This window comes from Cygnus olor, chromosome 8, assembly GCF_009769625.2.
Source record: "Cygnus olor isolate bCygOlo1 chromosome 8, bCygOlo1.pri.v2, whole genome shotgun sequence".
In the NCBI taxonomy this organism is placed as follows: Eukaryota; Metazoa; Chordata; class Aves; order Anseriformes; family Anatidae; genus Cygnus; species Cygnus olor.
The window spans coordinates 132,774-157,126 of NC_049176.1; the positions used below are offsets into that span (position 1 = coordinate 132,774).

At 38.4% G+C, this 24,353-nt stretch overlaps 1 long non-coding RNA gene across 1 annotated transcript in view; it reads left to right on the forward strand.

Moving 5' to 3' along the window:
* Positions 1-24,353, forward strand: part of LOC121074195 — a 33,895-nt gene that overhangs the window by 4,214 nt on the left and 5,328 nt on the right. Inside the window, exon 3 of the long non-coding RNA XR_005822205.1 lies at positions 20,137-20,270. This is a non-coding gene — a long non-coding RNA (uncharacterized LOC121074195). The remainder of the gene's footprint in view (positions 1-20,136; positions 20,271-24,353) is intronic.

A 24,353-nucleotide genomic window follows, 5' to 3' on the forward strand; every position in this document is an offset into this window, starting at 1 on the left:
TATAAGTACTCTCTAAATGGAAAATAATTTGACATTTTTCTGCCACCAGAGATGTTCCCAAAACAAAACCTCATATTAACCTCACAGCCTCCCCCTTCAACTTCAATTTGAATTGAATACCTTTCTGTTTCAGAGGGATGTGAACTTTAATTCCAGATCTGAATTTATAAGTAGTCTGTAGCAGGCTGAACCAAAATTCCACATCTCCAAATGCTTAGGCTATGAAGAATTCAATGTTTTTTCAGAGCTTTGCGCTTTGGGTCTAGCTGTCTTAACTGGATGTTTCCCAATAATAATAGTCTTATTTTCTTTGTGCTCACCTGCCTCAGACAGCAAGCGTCAGCCCTGGAGCACAGTTAAATTGCACTACTGCTTCCTGTAAAAAAAAAAAAAAAAAAACACCTCTTGCTTGCCTGTCATAGCATCTTACCTTTGTTCTAAACAATAGTAGAGAGAAGCACAAATTACTAGGCAGATTTGATGAGCTTCTTTAATTTTTATTGACAGCATCCTGAAGTTCTAGATCCACTTAGCACCTTCAATGAAGTGATAAGTGATTTAGCTTTTTGGGGACAAATTGGTTTTATTAACTCCAAGTGCCAAATTTACTAAAAATAACTCATTAGCTGTGCATTATGATTCACTAGGGTGCTCTGCTCTTGGCTAGATCCCAAAAAACACATTTGTGTACAAATGTGCCTATTATGGGGTGTGAGACTTATTAATGGTGTACCATATGCACCAGTGCATTTTTCTTTTTCTCTTTATAACAAAGCAGTTTTCCTACCACGGATGACAAGTGACCAGCTTTTGAAGGGTTAAACCTATTCAAATGTGATAAAACCTGAGAGACCACAGCAATCAAGCTATCATTCAGCCTCAGCTACTCCCTTTCCCCTTTCCTGTGGCTACAACTTGAACCTAATATTCCTTCCTCTGCAATTAAGAAGCAAACAAGGGAGCCAGCAAAAAAATTTAGTTGTGGACTTGATTTCTGCTGCTAAGTTTACATTTGCAGGAGAGCAGAATGGCTTACTCCCTCTGTTCCTTTTGAAAAAGCTGTAATTCACAAACTGCTCCTGCCCCACAACTTGATCGATAAGATTTTTCCTCGCTGTGGAAAAGTGATGTCTGATACTGTGGTAAATTTGGCTTAGTTTCCTGTGTATTTAAAAGAGCGAGTTGTATAGTTACACAGAAATCCAGAAGAAAAGCAATGGGTGATGTGAAAAAGGCAGGAGTTTTTTTCTCGTCTTATTTCTTGGTGATAAAGACAGGCTGTGATTTTCTTTTACGTTGCTGTTCTGAATACTGTTGGTACCTTCTACCTAGAGAGCAGAGACAGAGCAACCCCTAAGAAGCGAGCCCAGTTACAAAAGGTTCTTATGCTAACAGCACTGATCAGTCAGGGAAGGTGCATCTCCAAACCAAGATAAAATGTTCTTTCCATAATCCAAGGAACAGGCAGGCAAACCCTCTTTCTGATCTATCTGGGGAGGCAGTGAGGGTGATCACAGGGCCAGTGGGGCAGCTGGGGCACTGATGGTCCTGTCCCTGCTCCACTCCAGGCTTCCGTGAGGCCTTTGGCTTGTTGTTTCAGGCCCACCTGCAGCGGCACAGTGTGGAACAAGTCCTTCCTGAGACAGCTGGATTTATTATCGCTTATCATTCACTGACCACCCTCTACAAACGTTCTTTCTGTCATGGACTGGGAGGAAAACTCTTCCTTTTTCTTCTTCAATATTTCTAATGTTCTGTGTCAAAAGACGTTTGCATCCGCTTCTTAACTCAGTTACTGGAGTTTTACCTATGTGCTCTCTTCCCCTACCTCTAAGCGCTTTGGCTATTAATTGAGTTTTTCTAGTGTAGTAAGCTGAAGTTTTTCACCACATAAATGATTCATCTAAATAAAGTGAAGTTATTGTGCAAAAGTTAAATTGGGCTTTAATTTGCCTCAGGTCTCTTTTGAGCCATTTCCTTGGTTGCTCCTTATTTTGGAAATGTTCCCTTCATTGTACATGGTTTTCTTTAAAACACAAGCTGAAAGAAAATGAAAGGGACCAAATTTTGTTGTTTGGGCATCCTGAGAACTGATGCCAGGTCCAGGAGGTAGTTGCTCCAGGAATTTCCCTTCTGTCTTCATTCAGGTCTGATGGCTGAAGGGAAATATGAGAAGAAACTGGGTGAATGGCTGTGGCAAAATCCTGGTTCTTTCACTTCCTCCAGTACCCCCATTTCAAATGCATGGCCAAAGGGATAGATGGTGTCTCATCAGGTTCACAGATGATTGTACTTTTAATGTGTTGTCACTGGTTTTCTGAAAGGGCAAGTGCCCCTTGGTCTGTCCTCTAGATAGGTAAACCTGCAAGTGAGGCCCTCTGGGTGCAAGTAAAACAAGATGTGCTATCAAGAGGAAGGTAGTTACAGGTACAGGGATCAGCTAAAGTCTAATTTTGACAGGCTTGTGTGAGCAAAGGCTGTCTCGGTGTTGTGAGGTAGCTGCTTCTCATGGTGTTGCTTGTCATTGCAGAGATTCACACACAGACTGATGCTTCAATATCCTGTCACCTCTGCTTGAAAAATAAGGTCATGTCATATACTTGATATATACTGCATTCATTACTTATTATTTTATGCAATTAAAATATTTAGCTAAGTAACAGTGTGTGAGTGTGTTTGTGTATGTGTGGGTATAAATAAGTATAAATAAAACAGTATTAGTGGTGCAATAGCACTGAATAATTTATCCAGACCAAATGAATTATTTTCACCCTCTTACTGTTAAACATTTCAAATTGAATTCCACAAGTTCATTTGCAATGTTCTTTTTTAATAGGCATATTGCAGTAATAGTAGTTGTGGTGTTTCAGAGTATCATAGCTAAATTTAAGGATATGATGGCTGAAGAGCTTGCCCATTTTCCTTAGATCAGCTGGTCAAATGAAAGATCATACTTCTGTCTGCAAAACATGTTTCTTTTCTAATCAATTAATATAGTTGCATAGGTCCTCATTTCTGATGGAAGTGGTACAAATATTTAAAAGCAAATTAATACAGAGCCTGGAGGGTCAGTGAATACTAATAAACCCCTGAAGACTCAAAGTGAGACCAAGTGGAAAAGAGAGGATGGACTGATCAGAGATAAACTGACATGAGTAGCAATAATAATAGCAATATAAAATGACTTAGAATGTCACTACACAACAAGATATTGCAGTAGCACCAGAGCACAGATAAGAGCTTGTAGTATATGCAGTTTCTCTATACAGTGTCACTGTAATCAGAGATTCCCATCAGGGTATAGTAACCGTTTGATTTTGATTCACCCCTTTGCTTCAGTGCTTGCCTTGGGCCACACCAGATCCATCTGGCTACCTGTCTTGCTTTTGCCACCCCTGTCATAAGGACTCCTGCCAACTGCTTGTCTCTCAACATGGTGCATTTACTACCCCTGAAAGCAGTGCCTTCTGCTAGTCAGGGAAGGAGAACACTGAGGAGCAGTGAACTGGCAGGTTGACAAATAAGCTGAGACTGACCCAGGGCTGGCACCCTCCAGAACTCGCTTATATTTTTGTGTTGGGCATGATCTTCTCTAAGTGTGGCCCTGATTCCAGCTGTCATTTTAGGTCAGATGCATAATATCAGTTTACAGAACAAGAGTAGTTAAAGGACCCTCATCCATCATAGCCAGATGGAGAGGGAAAAAAAACAACAAACAAACAAAATAGATATCAGCAGTGCTTGGGACATATTTTGGTTCTTCTTCAGAACTGGTAGCTGGGCAGCGATACCGGTAAAGATGGTAACCTCCACCATAACAGTCCCCTGTGAAACTGCTGTGTGCTGGGAGAAACAAATCAATGCCTTATCAGCACAAAGAGAAGTTATCTTCACAGATACAATTTGTGATATTGTTTGCAAGATAAATAACAGAACCCAAGCTAACTGCACCAAAAGGCAAAACATCCCACTGAGCAAACATTCCACTTGGGCTGTTTAAAAACCTTCTCTTTATCAGTGAGAAGCACTGATCTTGTAAATTAGCTGTCTTTTCTGTGAGAAGACTGTTGCTGGACAAGGCAAGAATGAAATCATTTATTTGTTGTTAACATCTCCTTAAAAGAGGTTGAAATTACTCTCTTGACAACGGAAGCAGATATTTTTCTTTTTCTTCCTCTGTGTATCTTTCATCCAGTTTCTGTTTTATTAGAATGGCCCCAGAGTAGTTGACTTACGCTGGACAGGTCTGTGCTCCTCTGGGAAATGGATGGTACAGCTTTTCTGCTTGGACCAGTCCCTCTTCTCCTCCCCATCTTTTTTGGCTGTTGCTGGCCACCTACTGCTGGATTGGTTTTCAAACGCTTTCTTCCCCATTCATCCGGCAAATGCTGCACTTACGTTCCTAAGATACTCTGAGATAGCTTCTGCTGGACCTTTCTTGGAGAATATTTGAACAGGAGAATATAGGGAGGTAAAATAACTCACTTCACCTCTTCAGTGCAATGTGGATTCTCATGAGGAAGCCAGACAGACGTTTTGGCGAGTGGCAATGCAATTGTTTTGCACTGGCTCGTGTCTTCTACATTCAGTTGTGTGTCTAGGGGTCTCGGGCTAAAAATAAGTGGTGGTTACATATCTCATTTTTTAGGAGTGTACTACATGTCATATTTTGTCAATTGTGAATAGTTAAATCCTGAGAAAATAAGAAAATTTTGAACGCCAGTAATTACATATTTGTTCTAAGGCTCATAAGGATTGGTTCCTGCCCTTGGGTTTCACACAAGAGGATTTAGACCATTCTCCTGCTGTCTTTACTCTTTTCCCTAGAAAGCTATTTCAATGCCTGCAGCTCTGCTACAGTCAGGTAGTGATTAGAATATATTGTCAAATCTTTTTGCTTTTTTTTATTATTATTATTACTATTGTTGTTGTGTCACACAGCCCACCTGCCAACTTGTTTCTTGTTAATTCAACTCTTCTTATCTGCTTCTGTTTCTACACTTACTTGTGGGGAGGTGAGGTGACTGGGACTGAATAGGAGATAGCAGCGGTAGTTGAAGCAAGATGAAAATGAATAATATTTTCAAATCCTAAGCAGGGCTGCAGAGGCTAATAATTACATTAAAAAGGCCCTCTGCAGGTAGGTGCAAATAGGCTAGTCTAAACAAGTGCCACTATTTTAATGTGGGCTGTTCAAGACGATGTCATTACCTGACTAGACTGCCACCTTTCACCTCCAGCCATTGTGCTCTGTTAGATCTCACTAACAGGGAGAGTGAGGAACTTGTTTGCAGGGGATTTGTTGTCTCACGCTCAGAGGCAGCTGAGAGACTTGCCAAATGACAGGAAGACGCTTACATTCACAAGGTGTGATTGCCTAAGTGTTTGACTGTGTCTAATTAGTTTGCCTTTGCTGGTTGGTAGCTCCACAGTCAGAAGCAGATTGACTCTGCAGGCTTTAAGCAAAGAGGTCTGATTGGTGTTATTATCATTTGTTTATTTAACCCTCCCGCTAGCCATGAAATATTCCCTATGGCATGGCCTTTTCCCCTGTCTTTAAAAAATAAAAAATAAATAAAGGCATTTTTACAGCACATTAGAATGAATATTTTCTTCCATCATCTCCCCACAGCTTCTAGGTATACTGGATTTAATTTCTTTTAAACATCTAAACATGTTCAAAACAGATATTAGTACTAACTTTTTGAGCTTTGAAATATGAACAGCATCGGATTGCTTTCAGAAGCAGATGATGTTAGCTTATTTTTATCATAACTATGTGTGCTGTACCTGTTTGGCCAGGCTTCTCCAAGGATAAAGAATCAAAATCCTAATCTTTTTCTTGGCCCTGTTTAGGAAGTGATTCCTATAATGAGAAGAGGCCGAAAAATTAAAAATAGGCTTGGAAAATCCTTATGAAAATAATAGGTAGCTCACATTTGAAATCAAGAAGGATTCTCTGAGAAGTATCAATGTTATTTTGCTTGGCTGTACCTCAGGGATGCAATCCTACAGCACAGTTTCTAGGGAATTCCCCACTGGCCTTCAGATTTATGGGGCACGAGACCCAATGTTCAGGGAAAAAAAGGGGGGAAGAAGGCATGCCAAAAGGTGATTCCAAGTTTGAGAAATGAGTTTTTTCTGCAGGGAAGTTCCTTTACGTTCTTCCTAGAGTGTACTTGTAGGCAACTTTTTGCCTGTGCCCAAAAAAACTCAGGGTTTGGAAAGATCTGGTGTTCTTGTCAGATGCTTCTCCCAAAGATAACACATCCTGATCAGAAAAGGAAAGAAAAGGTCAATTTCCAGAGTCTCTGGGATTGCTTTGGTGGATTTTAGCTAACATCTGTTCTGTTTCAGTTCTTTGGACATTACCACTTTGGAAGTGCAAAACTTGAAGATACCAACAGATGTCTCCTCGTTTGAAGGGCCACTTCTATCTTGCTATTCTGCTTGTTCCTTTTTGATTTCTGTTCAGGCTGCATAGTGAGGATTTCCACGTTGCCTAGGACTTGCTTTATTTTTGAGTATAATGTTTTTCCTTCTAATTGTTCAAAGACTGTCTGCTTTAGCATTTCTTAAAGACAACCTAAATTCTCCTCAGGACATTGTCAAATTATACAAGTAATGCAAAGTATATAACTGAAAGAATAGCTTATTATCCTATCAGTAAAAACATAATCAGATTAAATATGCCTATTTATTTTTCTCCACTCCACTATTCTTAAACATTCCAAGTCATAAAGCCCCATCTTAGCATTTCATTATATGATGCAAATTTTATAAACAACTGCCATTACTATACCCACAGTCATTATTCCAAATCAAATACAACACAAGGGAAAACAGAATAAGAATTCTCAGATCTGTAGACTGCATTTCAGGGCAGCCCCTCTTTGGCTTACACAGCCGTTTTCCCTCAGGGGAGTGTGAGATGCGAAAGGAAGCTGCATCTCTGGGGATGTTGGGGGGAGCTGTGATTCAGCTGAGAGAGATTTATCATCTCATCTCTAGCCAGATGCACTCTATTGCTTGATGATCTCAGTAGGTCCAAATGAACAGTGTGTTACATCAAAGGTCAGGTAACTTGTTTAATGTTAGGGATAAATGTTTTACAAAAACTAACAGTCTTGAGCCTTCATTTTAATCAGGAAGTTAAATATTTTATTTCCCTGTAAGTTGGGTGAGTACCCTCTTAGCCATACCTTTCCTTAGACCTCTTCTAGACTACTGCCTGCTCCAGCCATTCTTGAAATCTTCCGAGTTTCAGGACTACTCTGCAACAATAGCAGATTGGTTTTAATTTCTGACTCAGGAACCCTCCTGAGTTTGCATGATCTGGAGCAGGAGGGTGCAGAAAAGAAGCTGATCACTGCCCTCAGCCTGGAGTTTTGTTGTTGCTGTGGAATAGCTTTCAGCTTGCACATTTGGTGAGACAGAAATCATGAAGTTGCCCCTTGAATTCCCATGTGACAGCACAGCATGTTGCTACATACCACTGGGCCAGACTTGACTAAACTTGTGTAATTGTTGTACCATGTAGCTTATCCTAAGTCTTGAAAGATTTCTTAACAGCAGAGAGACCAAGATCTTTAGACCATTATTATAATACAGTAGCAGAAGAAAATATAACCTATCAAATTATCCGATTAAAATTAAAAAACTTTTTTTTTTATCTAGAGCTTTTGCTAATTGTCACTTCTCTGCAATGTTACACAACTCCCATGTGCAAACAGACTTACTGGCAAGTTTCTGTGTACATACCAGCACCCTGGCTCTACTAAACCCCCTTATCTTAGCTTCACTAATTTGCCATGTCAAATTAGTGTGATGAAACAAATTCTAATTACACTGAAAGATCACTTAGAGCATTAGCACTGCTGCTGTGGTCTGTTCTTGTGTGTCTTATTTGCATACTAATCCAGTGTGCCTAGGTAGATGACAAAATGAAATGTCTACTAACATGTTTACGAGGGTTTTCTGAGAAGTTGCTGACTCAGCCTTGACAGATGCTCCCATAGGCAGAGAGCTGGAAGAAGGAAATATGAACCACGTTGCTCAGGCTTAGGGAGGATGTTATTTTTCTCCTTCAACTTCCCTGCTAGTTTGTTTGATTCTTTGGGGAATCATGATTATTTTTTTTCCATTTTAAAAATAAGCTGAATAATGACATCAGGAATCAAAAATATAATTATGACTCATATTTGGTATTTAAGTATATAGGATCAAAACACCAAAAGTACAGAAGGAAGCACAATTTAACAGGTTGGATTTAAAAAGCTCTTTATATATCTTCTGCAAAAGAACAATTGAACAGAATTCCTAGTGGTAGGAGTTAGGGAATAAGAGCATGGATTAACAAATATGTAAGCCTTTCCATCTCAGTGTGTTGAGTGGGATGAATTTGTTTATAAATTAATAAGTAATTGTGATAAGTGATTTGTAAATATGTGTGGCTGCAGACTTAAACAGTACCTAGCTGCTCTAAATGTGTATTTACTCACTGAGGAAGGAAAATAAAGGCTATTGCAAAATTTAGTCTCAGAATATGAAACACAATACTCTGAATTTGATTTCCTGCTGGCATTACAACTTCTATTCTATTGGAAACATAAAGCCCATGTTAATAGGTTTTGCTTCATATTTTAAAGCCGTGGGATTGAGATACAGAATCCTGAAAAGAAGGGGAAGATGGTGCCTTACCATTTGTGGGTGGGCCTGCTAAGTTCATTTTCCCACTTGTCTTCACATGTGAATGATTTCTGGCCCTTTTTTATCACACCACCATGCACAGGCCTTGCCTGAAGATATCCATGGGAATTAGCAGGGCTATTCCTTGCTCTGTTCCTAATTGTAATGGGCAAAGTCATAGAAAAAGCTTGGCTTAGGTAACATCTTCAGCTTCTTCTAAGAAAAAAAACAAGCTACAATCCTTGTTCTGCTGAGGTTCACACTGGCACTCTGGATGATTTAAACGCAGCCAGGTTTAGTGTGGAGTATGCCTAAAATGGGTGGAGATCTCTGTGTATCTTGGTCATCCTGGAAAGCACTGGGAATGAAAAGGAGGTAAATGACCAGGAGGTGAAATTGCTTGATGCCCTGAGTAGGTGTATATTTACTTACTGTACTGTACCCAGTCTGCAATGTGTATGCTCAATAACCTAAGCTTACAGCATTTTCCCATATGAATGTTTATTGGAATAGAACAGGCAAGAGTTACTTATATTTGTATCTGCAGAGAAAACTTTATTTATTTGTGTGTAAGCATGTCACATAACATACACAGAAAAGAAAACACTTCACGGTAGAGAAGTCATGGTATTTATTACAGTTAAAAAAAATAATCCCAGAAATTTTCAGTTAACCAGAAAATTAACCTCTTGCCACAGTACAAGAAGGTACTTTTCCTATCATAATGTTACAGAGGATGCAGGTCATGGGTGGGTAATTGAGTCTGCAGATAAATGAAAGATTTTTTGATGTGACTTTGTAATTGACATACAGGAGATGACCTGTGAGTTGTATCGTACATACAATGCACTGGCAAACTGGGACACACAAAATAGAAACTGTATTATAATTTCATTCTAGGGTTTCAATTTTTTTCATAAAATGCTAATTTTGCTATAGATCCATTATGTATGAAACTCTAAAAACTTTTTTCTCCTTCAGTGACAGAGGGATTTTACATGTGTAAGCCCAATATAGTTTTAATGGCAGATATCAGTATACAAGCGCCATTCACTGTGATTCACAGTCTAGTGGACCTAATTAACTAATACTTGCATAGGTAACATTTCCTCTACGGAGGGTTTCAGCATTCCAGTTAAAAGCACGGTCCAGCAAACAGAATCCAAGTTCGCATACCTAGCTGAAATATTTTGTAGGTGAATTGACTTAATTTTATTCTTTAAACATAGATTTTTGATTTCCTTTCTTCAAGAACAGTATAAGTTGTATGGTTCAAAAGCTTGGACCTGTGTTTGTTACAACTTCACAGTGAATTAGCATCTCAAACATGGCACGCTATTGCTCTACAGGCAAAGTCCAGGGCTTTCAGCAATCAGAAAGGAACAGCTACTTCTTGTACCAGCGTCAGAATCTCTCTATTGCCCTCACTGATCACGGGAAACATCCATATTTCCCAGTTGCTGTTATTGAGAAGACAGTGAAAATCCACTTGTTTTAATGAAAAGCGTGGCTATTATTACCATCGAGATTCTAGATTAGCAACACGGTTTACCACTAAAGACAAGTTAGATGCCTATGGCAATATTTTATGTTAAATCCTGTAAGATTTTCTCTCAGGGATTAAGGCACAGCCTTGCTTTCTGTAAAAGCACCTTGATATCATCACATCTATTTTTAACTCTTCCTGAGAACTAGGCCCCATCTTGGTCAAAGCCAGGATAGATGAATGGCAGTCACTGTAGCTACAGCACTGTAAGTCAGCCAGGGAAAGAGCTGGTTTCAAACAAAGTAGCAGAAGACAGTTCAGTTGTGGAACTAGGGCAACGTTCAATTTCCCCTTGTCCAGACCGTACTCATTGCGGAACATTGCAACCAGGGAACACGTAGTTTCCTTATCAGGGATAAGTAATAGGGAAATTTTGCAATGGCTACTAAGGTGTGCAAGTGGTTAGATGAGGAGCTCATTTTCACCCGTAAAGCGGAGGAGGACAAAAAAAAAAAAAAAGTGCAAGCTGTTTGTTACACTAAAAAGACAATGTTCTTATATCCAAGGCATCAGGTGTCTCAAGATACTAAATATGAGCTTGTATAAGAAGAGTAAATTGAAATCTTCTTGAACTTTTCTTGTAGTTTGGGCTACTATGAAACTTCTTGGCTCAGTCCTATCTCTCAACAGATCCATAATATCAGAGTTAGGCTGTAATTGGTACCACACTGACACATAATGTAAAGTGTTACCTACATTTAAAACTTGAAAATAGTATTTGAATTCCATATTCACAGGTAATAAGAGTTCATCTTCATGGTTGGGAAAATGAGTTTCAGAATGACAGCTCCTAACCTGGACTTTCACTTTCCAGTTCAGTTCATATCATTTTCTTAATATGGGCATTATTCTGCAGTCCTTATTCAGGCAAAACCTCCCTGAAGCCGTGAATATCAACACAATGATAGCCACTGAAAAGGGCTTATCACTATAAATATACGTTTGTCTTTTAGTCTCCACACTTTTAGTGTAAGCTTTATGAAGAGTGTTACAATAGTCCATACTAATACCAACAGCGTTATATGTCAGCAGTTCCATGTAAAATATTTTGTTTAAAAATAACAATAATTGGCATTTAGACCTTCTTGTTCCCAAGGATTTCAGAGTATTTCCCAAAAGCTGGTGTATTAATTCTCACAACAGTGAATATCTATAAAAAACAAGTATATCTGGGCAAGTTCCAAGGTCCTCCTGGAGAACTCTCTCATAGTGCCACTGTGCTTTTTCCTGAGAAAAAAAAAAAAACTGCACGTTCAGATTTTTTGGTGAATTTGCAATAAGTTCCACATCCCTCTGAAAAACAGACTTCTTTTCAGTCAGCTCTTCTCTTTACCCTTAGGTCATGTTATCTCTGAACAACACAGTAAATCACAGGAATTTGCTTTTGTAGTACCTTGATTTGACATTTAAATTATTCTCCTGATTCAGATATTCTGACAATCTGGCAATAAGGTTGGCAGTTGTGTCCAAATTTGCTTAATCTGTTCCATTTGTGACAATCCTTGTGTGAGTACCGCTTTTTTTTAAAACAAAACCAACAAAACATCAACCAAAACAAAAAACCTAAACAAAACAACAACAACAAAATGGATTTCCTCATGATCCTAGCCTGGCAGTGCTGTGGTAAGGATCTGTTTAAAGCTGGAGAAAACTCTCAGAGGAGGAGTGGGCAATCTTACCACAGTGCCTGCAGTGATACTTGGAAAGATAACCACATCTATTCCCTCATACTTTATTCTTTCTGTAGAAACAAACATCTAAAGATGATGGACCACAATCTGATGTCTGTGGACAGAGAGCGAAGGGGGGAGACATAGCTCTGATCGTCCTTGTGCTAGAGAGGTGGGAAAGCATCAGCTTAGTCTGCTTAGTATGCTTCTTCACAGTTCACATGGCTTTGGAAGATGTGAAAAGGTCGCTGCTGGGGAAGAGCAGAGATGAGGGTATTTTTCCCTTCTTTTCCCTTGAGGGTTACCATTCTGAGCAGGTGGCAAGCAGCTGAGCTGTGTCCCTTCACAATTAGCTCATCAGGCATAGTAAGTATCTAGCAATCTCACCTTCTTCATTGCATGAGTGAGTGATTAATGAATGAATATGTTGTTTTTTCTTCTTTTTTTTCCAGAGTAATTCAAAGCTGCAGTATAATCAATTCAATAAGATTAAGATCCAGTTTGACACTTTAATAAGAATAAAACAAGCATTTGCTTGCTAGGGCATGATCAGGAAATACTGGGTTGCAGATAAATCAATATGTAATGTAAGTTGCTCTGTAACTTTTGAAAATGTTACTTGTATTTTAAATAGCACAGGCTTTGCATTTGGGAGCTATCTTTGGCAGTTATATTGTAAGGTTCTCTATCCCTTTCGCTTGGTTTAAGAAAGGCAAGAGAAGGTCAAAAGCCATGCACAGAGCCCAGATTCACAGAAAAGCTCTCAGAAGAACCCCCATGAAAGCCGCTGGCTGTGGATATTATTGCTGTGGCTGTGAGTGTGTGAGGGCGTTTATTCTTGATGAGAGAAATGCATTGAGTGAGGTTCTATCTTCCTGCTCAGTCATTTCATAATACATGTTCATTTCCTCTTAATGAGAGCATAGAACATTGTTTTTGTGGAAATGCAGATTGAGCATTTTGTTGCAAAAGGCTATGCTTACCAAAACCACAGCACAGCCAGCTGACCCTTGAACTGAAATTTCTGATGATTCCTAAAAGAACTGTTTATCTTTTTTTTTTCTGTGCGTATACAAGGAAATGTATGTCCTTTTTATTTCTACAAGTCTATGTATTTTCTTGATGAATTATGTGAAAATATGATATAGTGTGGTCAGATATTGTGGGATAAGCCTGAATGCCAAATTAACAGGAAGGAACTGTAACAACAAAATTCACAGCAAATATCTATGATATCAACTTCCTCTTTAGAATATCTTATATTTCCCTTTGAAATGCAATCTTTGGTACTTTTGCAAAGATTCACAATTTTAAAATTTGCATAGAATAGTCATACAGTGAAAAACACATTACTTTGGTTTTAAAGCATTGCTGTATGTTTACCAATGCTACATCAAATACCGTTTTAAAAAGTCATGTGGAAAGTATTTGCATAGATTGTCCCACCACCCAAAATGACACTTGTGTGTGTGGAAACAGAAGAGAGTAAAGATGAGTAATAATTTGATCTAAACAGGGACACAGCTGTATTTCTAATAGGATTGAGGCTATCCAGTGGCCAACGTCTTTCAGTCTGCCTTAAAGGAGCTGTGAACTTATCACTCGGGCATGTGCACATAAATACAGCAGCTGCCATTGCTGATGGCTTTGAAGTATTTTTCAGTCAACTGCTGGAGCTGGTGGTTCCATGCCCATTCATGATGTGATTCTGATCCTGAGAGATTTTCATGCAAGACTGGGGACAGAGGTCATGGATCAAATGTAATGGGCTGACATGTATTAAGAAAGATTAATGAGTATGGGCACAAATTAATTGTGTTCTTATCAGATAATCAGCAGTTCTCACCAACACTTACTTTCAGTGTTATAAAAGAAGAATATGTGATGGGGTCTCTCTTGGTCAGCTATAAGGAAACAGAGTTTTTATCATTATTTAAATGAGACAAAATATCAGTATTGTCTGTTATGAAGTCTTGTCAAGGCCTTATTCCAGCTCAGATCTAGGCTATTTTTCCACATTACACATTAACAGGGAAAGGAGCTGCAACAGCTGTCTGGAATTATTATAGTGTCAGGAAGAAAACCAGGATAGAGCAGAAATAAGTAGAAGGTTATTCTGTACAACCATACTGTAAGAAGAGTGAAGCAGTATACAGGTAGTGATGGGATACAAAAGATTGTGCCAAGAAAATCATGTTATGACCCCCTAGCCATGAAACATTTTATATTCTCATTCATTTAAATGCTTTTAAAATGTGAATCTGAAGAGGGGTTCTGTTCTGTGGGATAATTTCCTTTTAACAATCAGAACTTTTTGGATGCTCACCTCTTTCCCAAAAGCCAAGAGTCAGGAGTCCTAAGGCAGCAGGAGGTTGCATGTTGCAGGAGAGCTTCCCTAAAAAATTCTGCATTTTGGTGGTAGATTGTTCACTTCGCTGAGTGTTTGTCCATTGTATGCGATATTTGCAAAAAAATCAGCTCCAATTGTTTCTTGCAAGTGTTTTCACTGGCCTGAAAAATCTGAATTTGTAGAGGTACTCAGGAAATATACGTGCATTTGTCACGCCTGTTTCTCCATTGCTCATCTTGTGTGTTTTTTTCTTCTGCTTTTTTGTTTGTTTTTGTAATGAGTTATATACCAGAGCATTCAGGTTGTTGATTTAGGCAGTTACAGTTCAGGAGATAATAGAAGCAGCAGGTTATTTTGTTTAAAATTTGTATCAAAGAGCCTGCAAGTAGGCTAATGACTAATTTTATGTGTAGAATGTTAATGAGGGCATTTTCTCTCTGCAAAGCTTTTAGTATGGAAACAATCCATAGCCCGGTGTGAGTGGCTCAAATTCTTGTGTTTGCATAAATCTGGGAGAATTTCAGGCTTGAATTTGAGGCTACTTTGAGTTTATTGAATCAAATCGGAACATTTTGGCAGTAATAGGTATTTTTGCAGATTTTTATGTAGCCATTTCTGGGAAGTGTTTCATCAGCTATTCCAAATTCAAGCTGTTTACAAACCAAAGCTCTCACAAACCAAATCTGAACATTTGAAATATGAGAATGACAGTGGCAACAAGCAAAGACATCTGAAGATAGATTTGGATAATAGCAAACTTTAAGAACACCTCCAAGAGAAGCATATGAACAGTGTTCACCAAAAAATCTCAGGAAGGAACTGAACATTTTTGTCCTTATTTTACACCTGAATTTGTAACTTGTCAAGGAACAAACTCTTTTTTTTTTTTTTTTTTCCTCAGAGAAATGCTTTATATAGAGAGAAAAGGCTTAGAAAGGCTTCATCCTCAGAAAGAAATCCCACATATGTGAACCTGAGCATCAAGGAGGAGGTTCTGGTTGATGGCAAGTGAAATACGAGTCAGCAGTGTGCCCTGGCAGCCAAAAGGGCCAGCCATACCCTGGAACACCTCAAGCACAGCACTGCTAGCCAGTTGAGGGATGGGATTGTCCTGCTCTGCTCTGCACTGGTGTGGCCTCACCTTGAACACTATGTGCAATTTGGGGTGCCACAATATAGGAAGGATATAAAGCTATTAGAGAGCGTCCAAAGAAGGGCAACAAAGATGGTGAAGGGTCTAGAGGAAGACATATGAGGAGCAACTGAGGTCCCTTGGTTTGTCCAGCCCAGAGCAGATCAGGCTGAGGGGAGGCCTCATGGCGGCCTGCAGCTCCCTCTCAAGCGGAGCGGAGGAGCAGGTGCTGAGCTCTGCTCTCTGGGTACAGCGACAGGACCCGAGGGAACAGCATGGAGCTGGGACAGGGGAGGGTCAGGCTGGGTGTTAGGGAAAGGTTCTTCACCCAGAGGGTGGTCTGACACTGGAACAGCTCCCAAGAGAAGTGGTCATGGCATCAAGACTGCCAGAGTTCAAGAAGCATTTGGACAACATTCTCAGATACAGGGTCTGATTTTTGGGGGGTCCTGTGTGGAGACGGGAGTTGGACTTGATGATCCATGTGGGTCCTTTCCAACTCAGGATATTCTATGGTTCTATCACTTAGCTGAAGTGAAGGTGCATCTCTGTAACTGACACAGCGAAAACATTAGGATACTCAGTGTTCAATAACAGTTTGGTACTTCTGTGTAAAAAAAGCAGAAAGCTGAATTGTGAAATTTTTCAAGTACCGTTTAACTAAGTGCTCCTTAAATGAAATTTAATTCCTTTTCTCCCCCTTTTCTAAGCCTGAGAAGTAATTTATACCTCTCAAGTTTCTTTCTCCAGTGAGTGGGATTTAGAGGCACCAGTCACATGTCTGGATGGTATTGTTTAGTACCATACTTCTACAGTCTTAGCTGAAAGTTGTGATAAAATGGCAAGTCCTAGTGTGATTCCTTGCCTCCCAGAGCCTGGTATAACGAGCAACTCATACAGTGTCTGGCAAGCATGAATTCATGGAATAACCTAGGAAATTACAAAAAAAAAATGTATATAACAGAAACAGTAGATTAAGTATTACTTGACCAGTGAAACATCTCTGACAGACTCTGATTTGTAATTTTCCCAATTATTCATATCTTCTACCTGCAGAAATCCACTAACTAGACTGAAAACACAAAGCCTCTATGGCAAATATAAATTGACACAATGCCACTGAAGCCAGTAGAGTCTGGTTATTTTACACTGGGTTAGTATCTGTCTCATTTTGTTTCAGTTCTCATTGTATACAGAAGTGAACCATAATTTAAATATAAAGAGAATTTCTACAGTTGTAATGAGCCCTTGTTTTTACAATACAAGTAGTACAGTGCATGCAAGTATTTTCCCAGCCTTGTCTTCCCTTCAAGCAGTATGATACCATATGGGTTTGATACAGTCAATAAGTTTACTTTTTTGTTTTGTAATATAACCCACTTCGGGATTTCATCACATTTACAGTAATGTTTTGAATTTTTATTCATAAGCATGTGCAAGACCTTAGCTTTTCACTGCAGCTTGTTAGTGTACATTTTTGACAATGTTAACATCATCTCAGATATTCAGGACAAGTGAAGAACTGGGTTTAAGTCCTTAGGAGAAGCTAAAAAGACCATTAACAAGCCAAGTCCATAAAAAACATCTGTTCCAGTCATGCTGCTGATTTTTATTAGTCCTTCAAATCCATAGCAAAGATCTCTAGAGCAAGAAAAATGCTCTAGTGTGGAGTGCAATTTCCAATTTCTTAGCTAACCTGATTTTGTTGATTCATACATATGCATGATTCAGTTCTGTTCCTGAATACAAACAAAAAAAAAAGCCCCTTTTGGGTTGTACTTTATTTATTTTCCTTGAAATGCCCTTGAAATTTCATTTGCTCAGTGAAACCAAACTAATAATTGCATACTAAAAGGAAAATGAAGAGTAGCAAGCTAAATAATTTGTAACATCAAATATTCCTCTGCTGTGGTTAACATTCTCAGTGAGGGGAAACAGTTGGCAATAAACAGCCCAATGTATCTTAAATGCAATAACTAATATCAATGTCAAATGCATGAAGTGAAAATACCTTAGGATATGCTTTCACAGTTCTGCTATATTGCTGCTAAATGGAATATGCTATATAACTATAATAGCAGTCATACTTGTCATATTTCTCCTGATCTCTAAGGAAAAATACTCATGTAGCCTTTATGTGGCTTACATCTTTTTCTAGTCAAAGTTGTATTTTTATGGGGGTCTTTATGGTGGTTTTTAAAAGTTTACACTCTGAAAGCAAACTTGTCACATTTGTATATCATACAGACTATACCAAGTCACATTCCTGATAATTAGGGATATGCCAGTACTCTGTTGTGCACATCATTGCTAGCTACCTGTGTAGTAAATAACAAAAGATTACTTATGATTTGGGCTGTGTAAAGCTCATCTGTGTGAGGAAGAGAAGAGAGAGGAGAGGAGAGGAGAGGAGAGGAGAGGAGAGGAGAGGAGAGAGCAAGTTCTTTTAAGCAGAATTTTTAACAATGACTCCAATGTCATGGAGTCATTGACATGGGAGTTGTCAGTGAACATCCTGCTAAGAAAACAGTATTTTATCATTCCAGCACTTGTGTGGAAGCTCCCTGCCAAAGATCACTAGTAGTAAGTTGCATCTGGTCAGAAATGTCTTACTTTAGGAGAAGCCTGAGTCTTTGGGTTCTGTAGCTATAGGCTGTGCAGTGCCATGCTCTCATCCTGACAAACATGTTCCCACCACAAGAAGACAGGGTGTCAATCTCATCACAGCCTGGCCTTCTCTTGGCCTCTGTTTTGGTCTCAACACTACTGAGCAGCTTTTTTCACCCTTGCATACTCTGTATTGTCGATATGTGCTCTGTTACAAGTGGAAGAACTGCCTTGGTGGACAACATACTGTAGTGGAGTTCTGCAGGGAGGAGAAGTCCTGATTAGGTAGCAAACACCTTGACTTTACTGTTTTTCTTCCACCTTTCAAAAAAGCTGTACCAGACATGGGTCAGAATGTGACTTCCATATTTTCAGTGATGAAAATCGTTCTCCCTATGTTTGCTACCCTCATTTATGGCATTAACAATTTTATTTCCTTATAGAAAGTCTCCTCTAGTACTCTTGAAAAGCTGTTTCTGTGCAGAGAAGTAGAGGTAAACGCTTGTAAGTAAGTGATCTCTGACTGACACAGAGAGGACCAAGAAATTACAGAGTAGCTGTACACACAAGTGGAGGTAGCATGTTTACTTTTCCCCTTAAATTTGTTTAAAAATTCTCATCTATTAAGTAGTGCACTGTACAATTCTGTTAACAAGAATTATATCTAGAAAAGTGTCCTAAACAACAAGCATAAGCAAGTTAAGAACAGAAGACATGGGAAAGGCAGAGAACGATGATCTGTAGCTGTAGGTGTCTGAGAAGTGCATAAGGGACTGATTCAGTTAGTGGAATATTCCAAATAATGGTGGAGGATAAACTGACATTTATGTGTCACTAGACGTGAAGGTTAGAGAAATAAACTTCCAGAAGAAAATGCTGCATGTTCTGCCTCTTGTGAATCACCAAAGGATGCTCTCATGAATATTTCTATTAGCTGCTTATGTTGTGGGTATGGTCTGTAATAAGGAGCCTGGTCCTTCAAAGAACTACTGCTAGGCTACAGATAGAGTCTCCCTTTGACTTGGTTTTACACGGTGAAGTTCTTTAGCTTATTCGACACTACTCGGAGGATTAATGACTCTCATAAATCCAAGCAATGAAATAACATCATCCCAGATGAATTTCAGAAAAAAAAAAAAAAGGAAATTAATTTGCAATAAAAAAAAGTCATATAAGCTATCCATTCATGTGTCTGGATTTCAAATCAGTTGTAAATTATTTAGAGGAAATATTTCACTGCTGCTGATCTTGTTTTTTTTTGTTGTTGTTGTGGTTTTTTTTGTTTGTTTGTTTGTTTGTTTTGTAAAGAAGGCCATATTTCCAGTACCGGAGCTCATTTATCCTGAACACTATAACATGCTTGTAACAGGTTTGAAACAACATTAAACTTCCTCTTATGCTGAAAAGGAAAGTTAAAAGGGTAAGTAGAGTTGGATCTATGCATCTCTTCTTTTTCTCCTGTCTTTGAGAGACTGCCTGCAACTTGTTGGGAAAAAGGTGGTTGGGACTGGATGTCACCAATGACTAAGTCAGAAGTTAATTAGGCTAATGCAGTATTGGAGAGAGAACTAAGATCCATGGTTAGCTTTCTTTGGCTGCCGAGCACTTCTAAACCTGCTTGGCATAGTTCAATGTAACTTGCTTGTTACATTAGGCTAAAATGCATGCGATAGATCTGACTGTTTCTCCTGATGGAGTTCTGTGAACTGCCTTCCTAGTGGTGGTATCAGTCTATGGAGCCCCTACACAGAGCGTGGAAGCATCTGGAGAAATCATATTTTCATAATGTAGCAGCAATAAGTCACCATTTGTTCCACTTATATCAGATCCACTCTGCAAATCTGATAGGAAGATTTATCCCTAGGGACCTCATCTTGCTTCCTTTATTTGTTCACTGAAAACCATGAGAAACACACAAGTGGGGTGAGCACTGTTTGACCCTTGGTAATTAAGATCACTTACCTTAATATGCTTACTAGTTTGAACAGAAGAACCAAGCACAATGAGTTAGGACGTTTACAGGGTTGGTTTACTTCACGCATGAAATATGGGAAGACAATATGAACGACCTTTTAACGATGATTCTGCTCTTAAGTCTATCCCATTTCTTTTTTAACAAATGACTGTTTTCCTTTTCTCTAAGGTGTTCTTTCAGAATCAGACAGCAGACAGGGAGAGATGAATATCTAAATTAATATCAGCTTTGGAAAACTTCTGTAAAGAGACCGTGATACACTGCCAGCATCCTTATGCTTGGGTCCTACCTAAAGAGAAAAAGTAAGTTGTATCTGAAGCAGTAACCAATCTTCAATTCCTGAAAATAAATACAAAGTTCAGGAAAAGCTAATATATACATCAATCTGAACTTTCAATTCTTGTGAAAAAACTTGGCCTCAGAGCTTCAGAAAATAAACATTTTTGCCACGTGGCAATGGTTGTGAAGTAAATATGTCCCGCTGCTCTGATCTTACATCCTGTCACATTAATGTTTCAGAGCACTCAATATAAATATTAAAACTAATAGCTTTGCTCTTCAGCTATTACTCCATCATTCCCTGAAATCATCATAAAACATTCAAAGCCTTTTAGAACATTTATACACTTGAATCTGATGGTGGGGAAAGGAGACTAACAGAGCACAGCTCACAAGCTTAAATAATAGTGGAAAGCTGTTTATGGAGTATGCTTTATTTATTCATCATTTCAACTAAAGTTTCAGTTTTGATGGAGGGGAAAAAATCAAAGTATAGCTTTCAAGGGAGAAGACTGAAGTATTGCTTTTCTATACTGTGGACCTGTGTAAAAAAATAAGAAAAAAAAAGTTGTTTTATTTAAAAAAAAAAAAAAAACAGAGTCCATGAGAATCTCGGTGCAAGGTCAATCAATCTTAGGACTGTGGGTACGTAAACACCTAATGGATTGTAAAGACGCATACCAGTGTTATGAATTTTTAACAAGCAACTCTTCAGCAAAGACCCCTATAAATCAATGATGACTTATTGGCTGGATCAATTATGCAAACTTTAAAACATTTAATGACAGGTAATGAACAGGTCTCTGGAGTCCACCAGTCAACAGTGTTTTGCAGTTGTACTTACAACTACTTAAGTAAAATGTCTGCAGGAAGCCTTTCCTCAGAAATGATTTAGAGCTAAACCCTAAGGTTGTGCTAAAGTGAAACAGCATGGTTGCATTTCTCTTTGTATATAAACTTACACATGTTGGCAAGTGGGCACTGTTGTTAATGTACTTGTAGGCATGTATATTATTTATTTTTACTAACAGTATATATATTTAACCTTGGAAACCTGCTCTCTCAAACTTTATACTTCAGGTTTCCTTTAAGGTTCTATAGACACAAATAGGTTAATTTTCAAAGGAAAAAAAAAGGTTGTGCTTATATTAGTTCTTCCTCATAAGGCTTTATTTTGAAAGTTAAGTTCAATGTCAAAAAATGAATTAGATATGGGGAATGATAGACTGTATTACAGTTAACCAGCACAAAAGGACTGAAAGATGAGTTTAGGCTGAATAATACAAGCAAAGTCTTATGGAATAACTGGTGGCATTATGGTGGTTTAATTGCTAATTAAAATTATTATCCAATGAAAGATGAAGGATTTTTTTTTTGTGGATTTTTGAATTTAATAGTTATTTCAAATTCTAAACATTAACCTTTCTAATGGACAACTTTAGGTAATTCTATAGATTACAGGGAAGTTGTAAGTTAAACATACCATTCAAGAACAGTAGTATAAGTCACTGATCCAAATGCCACATTTCTCTATTAACTTAGTTGAGGCTTTACTCACATTGACTGAGGCCTCCTGGCTGAATCGGTAAATTGAATCAGTGCTCTTTTTATTGCCATTTGCTTTACTTTTCTAAAGGCAACAAATATAAATGAAAGCTTGCCCGAGAGTATAATCTTTGGTCTGAAGAATCAAAGTTTAAGTGTTTTGTAAAAGTGCTGGAATTATTTTATTTGAAAAAATTTGTTATCCTCAGCTGTATTCTTCATGAAGAAACTGTGGTCATAGAGCCTCCCAATATCCTATGAGAACATATCTGAATCCTAGTCATTAAATCACACCAATAAGGTCCTACATCTTTCATGCTTACTGCCAGAAGTGATTCCTGAGAGCTTCTGTCTTACGACCTTGCTCTGAAAGTTGCTCTGGTAATTGCAAGTGAGACTTGATGTGAATAGGTAGGTGCTAGACCCAACAAGAGCATTTGTTCATGTCACAGTCAAAGTTCAGAGTGTGAGATGTACAAGGACAGTACAGTCACGAAAGTTTGTAAACAAACTCGTGACGAGTCCAGGGATCTGTAGTAATTTAAAAAAAAAAAAAAAAAAAAAAAAAGCTATTTTTTATTTGTGGGTCTGAAAACAAATGAACATTCTTTGCTCAGTATTTATTACTGTTTCACTTGTGCTGGTAGATGAGGTACAGATGTACCACTACAAGGACTGTCCTTCTGTGTTGTCATATGAAAATGCTTTTTGGAACAATATAGTCAGTATATGATGACAAACAGTTTTCTACTTTCTCCAACCCAAGAGAAAATGCACAACAATGCAGTTTAACTAAAATGTTTTATATATTGATAAGGATGAAGCTAGCTTTTTAAGCAGGGGATTTGTTTATGTGGTGGCAGGAAATATTAATAAAAGTGATTTGAAATAACTCTGGAGACTTCTGGTGAAATGAGGGGTGGCCCAAATGTTGGTAATTCCTTCCTCTTGTAGTGAAATACACTTGAAATAAAAGGATGGTATGTTATGTATGGATGCGTACCAAGAGGGAGTCCTTACAGCTTGGGCTTCTTAAACTCTCCCTACACTTTTAGGTGAATTCCTTCCTTGTTCGTCTATAGGCATGAGTCTGCTAACTGTAACTGACTTTTTCAAGTGGCAAATGGAGAAATTGTTCCTGGTGGTATAGGAGCTTGGTAGAACTACTGAGAAATATGTTTCTTGTGGTCAACATCTTATTCTGTTATCTGGCATGCTAGCAAAAGAGAACTTTTAAACAATAGCAGAAAGTCTTGGAATGACATTGCACTTGTCATTATTCTAAGTGTCACAAGTTATATCAATATCTACAGCAGCTTCAGCATCTCCTGTGTGGAAGTCCTCCAATTTTATCTGTCAAAACTGTTAATCATTCTCTGTTTTCCATATTTATGGTCTCTTGTTGTCTGTAAGCATAATTTGTACCTGCACTGCAAGAATGATGCCAGCTGGCACTAGGAGGAAAAGATTTAAAATGTTACTACCAATGAAATTGAAGGGAGATCATTCTTATTTCAAGGATGAACTTAGAGCAGAGGGATGATATATTTTAAACACGGATATCTTGGCTGAACGGCTTTGTTAGGAACATGCTCAATGTAGAGAAGTAGGAGTTAGGTGCATGAGCAAGTTGCTTGCTGCTGAAAGGATTAAATACTCATTCCTACCTCCTCCTTACTACATCCAAGGGAAGGAAGTTATTTTTCTGGTGCTATTTTACTTAGTTGGTTTCTACATGTGGAGAAGCAATGGACACAACTGGACTTGTCGATTTCTGAAAATGCGCTGAGAGTAAACTATAATTTTTTTTCACTCACCAGGTTAGAGCAATCAGGTTAGAGGAAGAGCTGCAGCAGGTGATGGAAGAAGAAAGAAATGGTAACTTGATGTGTTGATCCTTCTGGTTGCTTTCATTTGACTTCACATGATAGAACTTTTGAGTTTTTATCAAGTCTTATATTGTTTTCTTACTGATTGACACTCTCAGGTTATTCTAAAACCTTGGATCAAGTAGGGTAGCTAAGATGTAGTAAGATTTTTTCATGTTGCAAATTCATTGTCAGATTTGCTACATAAAACATCCCCTCATTTCACAGAAGAAATAACACTACATCTACTCCTACTACATTTCAACATCTTGTTTTAGGCTTCTCAGTGTATTTCCTAAAAGACTGATGGACAAGATAATTTGACTGATACCAACCCAGTTTTTCCTGACATGCTATGCACATGCAAAGTCTGACAGCTGCCTTCTAAACATCTCTATGCCTTTAAAGTACCAGTAAGTGCTTCTTGTGTGCCTATCTATACTGTGTGTTGCACAAGTGGCAGCCAAAATCCACAGATCTGGTACACCCCATCTGAAACTGTGAGTTTTATCTTGCATAATATAGCAGTGACTAAGTTATTAGAAGTGAGCTGCATAGAAAAATCTGTGGGTCATACACCTGTAAATGTCATATGTCTGCCTGTTCCTTGCAGAGATGTTTCCTGTTGGACAATGTGGTAAAATAATTAAAATAACTTACTTTTGTGTTTCTATAGTATTTGGGGAGATTCTC